Source organism: Tasmannia lanceolata, unplaced genomic scaffold (assembly GCF_043159265.1).
Source record: "Tasmannia lanceolata isolate RefF3 unplaced genomic scaffold, GAP_Taslan_0.1 ptg000054l, whole genome shotgun sequence".
Taxonomy (NCBI): domain Eukaryota; kingdom Viridiplantae; phylum Streptophyta; class Magnoliopsida; order Canellales; family Winteraceae; genus Tasmannia; species Tasmannia lanceolata.
This window is the reverse complement of record NW_027518731.1, coordinates 3,266,705-3,270,150: the sequence shown is the minus strand read 5'-3', so window position 1 is coordinate 3,270,150 and position 3,446 is coordinate 3,266,705. Positions and strand designations below refer to the sequence as shown.

The 3,446-nt window shown below is 38.2% G+C and overlaps 1 pseudogene; it reads left to right on the top strand.

Annotated features, from left to right (window-relative positions):
* Window positions 1–963: 963 nt before the first annotated feature.
* LOC143864887 (zinc-finger homeodomain protein 3 pseudogene) lies at window positions 964–3,238 on the top strand (annotated as a pseudogene).
* Window positions 3,239–3,446: the final 208 nt, after the last annotated feature.

Sequence of the window (3,446 nt, the reverse complement as noted above, 5' to 3'; positions counted from 1 at the left end):
ATTAGAAGATATTTCCACTTAGATGTAATGGCTGGGCCCACTCGCACGATGTCAGCATGATCTAAGCCATTCATCCAATCAGAGCTACCATGTGTTTCTATTTTCGCTTTTCATTTCTTTTGGTAGGCCAATTTTGATGTAATTCATACAAAAATAGCCAAAGATAGAAATCAGCAAAACACTAAATAAAAATAAGGGATTCTGGTTCTCTCTCTCTCTCTCTCTCTCTCTCTCTCTCTCTCTCTCTCTCTCTCTCTTGTAAACTAAGATTGTCTTCATGGTAAGATCACTCTTAAGGGGAGGTTTGGTCATACCAATAGACAAAAGTGGGCAAGTATGGCAATTTATAAGGGTATTTTTGTCAATTCAGCATATATAAGTATGTTTTGCTAAATTTTGTCTTATTTTACATTGCCAAAGGATAGGAGTAGCCACATACAACACTGCAATCTATAGGCTTGAAGCTTTGACCATTTAATGTACCCATATTACTAAGTCCATGCAACTAACAAAGATCAAGAAAACTAATTAGCAAGTTTAAGCTATTTTCTCTTCATGTAATCAGGAAATGAAAATGTAGATTAGAGTCCACATTAATTTGAGGGCTGAGGCTATTGGTGGTTCGACTGGCATGAGGCTCTTGATGTTGGGATCACTGGGTTGAACCCATATTTCCCAATAATATGGTAATTATAATATGGGCATATTGGTTCATGTAAAAATAAACACCCATGAGGAGATTTTGGTAATTGACCTATTTGTATTTTTCAAAATTCTCATTTGGGTGTAACTTGTAAGTGTAACAGAATTTTATTTTTATTTTTTCAAAATCTTATGTAGGGTCTCTCTCTCTCTCTCTCTCTCTCTCTCTGACACTGGTCTCTGTATGGCGTAAGCTTGATGCCTGATAGTGCAAGCAAAGCAAGAACCCCACTTTTTTATCACTCCCCTAAAACTCTCTGCCCTCCTCTTTGTCTGTAAAAATCTGCTTTTTCTCTCTCCCTCACCTTTGTACCCTCTCACTACTACTATAAGCTCTTGCTTAGTGCCTCACTAGAGAAACCCACCCACAAAACCTCTCCATTTTCTCCCCTCTCTCTACTCCTCTCCTCCCCAACTTTCTTTCCTTTTGTTTTTGGTTTTTTGAATTCCATTTCTCTCCCACCATAATCAAAGTTCCTAAACAACATACAAGTGTTTAGTCCCAGTTTTGCTTTTAGATTTTACTCCTTACCTACCAGCATTCTACATTGTGGCAAAACTCCAACCATTAGGGAGAATTCTCAAGGTTTCTAGTTTTGCTAGTTCTGTTCCTTTCTCTTTTAATGTAATGTTTCTAAACTCCATCCATTAGAGAGAAATTTTGCTACCTTTTTCTTTAATCTGGAGACAATGAAACAGGTTTACAAAGTCTAGAAAGTTTAAGATCCCACTGTTTTCTTATTTTGACTTCTACATTCTGAGTTCCCCACACTTAAAAACTAAGAAACACCTGGCTCAAGATTCTGAATCTTGTTCTTCTCCACTCCCAAGATACAAGAGAGAGAAAAATAGTATTGGGCTTTGGTTTGGGGTCCCTAGGAACACTAGAATCTCAGTGCTAAACAAATTGATAATCTAATCATCTTCTTATTATCCAGTCTCATATTTTTCCCATTGGATTTGCAAGCAGAAATTAGAGTTTGTGTGTGTGTGTGTGTGTGTGTGTGTGTGTGTAGCTTAGACTCCTACAATCTCAGACCCAAAACATCTGTTTCTAGTAATCCCATATCTCATTTTTCTTCTTCTCTGCCTGGAATAAAAAATGGAGAAATGGGTATTCATAAAAAGGGTCTCAAGTTTCTCCCAAGCACTAATTCTCTAGTATCTTAGAGGATGGTGGTTTTTTCTTTTTAAGTCACGAATATCAGACTCCAAAGAACTGCAAATTCAATGATCTGGGTCTAGGTCTAATTCTCTTGTCTTTGTTCCTTCTTTTTATCTTTCAAAAAAACCGAACAGAGAGAGAATGGATATTTCTGGTCATGAAACAGATCTCCCAATGCCAATAAACAGTAGTTATGGTGGTGGTCATGGTCACATGATCCATGGCCCCCCTCCCCACAACCACATAATCCCTCCCTCAGCTCCTTCTCTCCCCTCAAATGGCCCTAATCTAGAGGACCACATGCCCTACAAGAAGGTGGTCAGATACAAAGAATGCCTCAAAAACCATGCTGCTTCCATGGGTGGAAATGCCACAGATGGGTGTGGTGAATTCATGCCAAGTGGAGAAGAAGGCACCCTTGAAGCCCTCAAATGCTCTGCTTGTAACTGCCATAGGAATTTCCACAGAAAATATATAGAAGGTGAGTCCTCTAATTGTGATTGTTACCATCTCAAAGGCAGGAAAGTGGTGGGTCAAAAGGGTGTCTTGATTTCAGGGTCAGAAGCCTTTGGGTACCCTACAAATAGTCTCATTCCAAGGCCACCACCCTCCCAAATGATCATGTCCTACAACATGGGTCTGCCATCTGAATCAGATGAACAGGAGGGTGGTGGGGTTTTGGCTAGGCCTCCTTTGATGAAAAAGAGGTTTAGGACTAAGTTCACTCAAGAGCAAAGGGAGAAAATGCTGAGTTTTGCAGAGAAGGTTGGGTGGAGGATACAAAAGCAAGAAGAAAGTGTGGTACAACAATTCTGTCAGGAGATTGGGGTCAAGAGGAGAGTTCTCAAGGTGTGGATGCATAATAACAAACATAACTTGGCGAAGAAGAACAACTCAACTTGAACTATTTCCCTTAGTTTGTGTTTCATTTAAATGAAAAAGATGCAATGCAGAGCTGATGTAGAGGTGAATTTAGATTATAGTGTTTATTTTCTTTTGGGTTTTCTCTTTTTCTTTTTCTTTTCATTGCTGAGGTGTTTTAGTTTTGGGGTTTGGTAGATTTGAGTTGTGGGGGTGTTGGTGTTTATTATGCAGTGTAGAAATGTATTAAAAAGTTTAATTGGAGGATAACATTTGGCTTCTTATTCTTCTGTGGCTGAAGGCTGAAGCAAGGAAGAGCTCTTAATGTCTCTCTTCTCTGTTTTTTTATTCTTTTGGGACAAGATATCAGCACAACCATGTTTTAAGAATTGCACAAACCGAGCTTGTCTTTTCATTTTTAATTGGCCTGTGAGAGCTTTTTGGAACTGTAATGACCTTTGACAGATCCTTAAATAATAAAAACAAGATAAGTTAGTGCATATATCAAAACACCTGTTATAACTACCCATTCTTTTTATTCATTTGCTTTCTTTCTTTGCCTTGTCTTGGTGTTTTGGCAGTATTATAGAGAAGATTAGATTTGTTTTTTTCTAGTTGTTTTGAGTTATGGGTGGTTTATCCTAAAAGGGGAAAAAAGGAGATAAGCTTTGACACTCCTCCCTTTATTTATACTTGTTAAAAATAATGATTTTCTCTT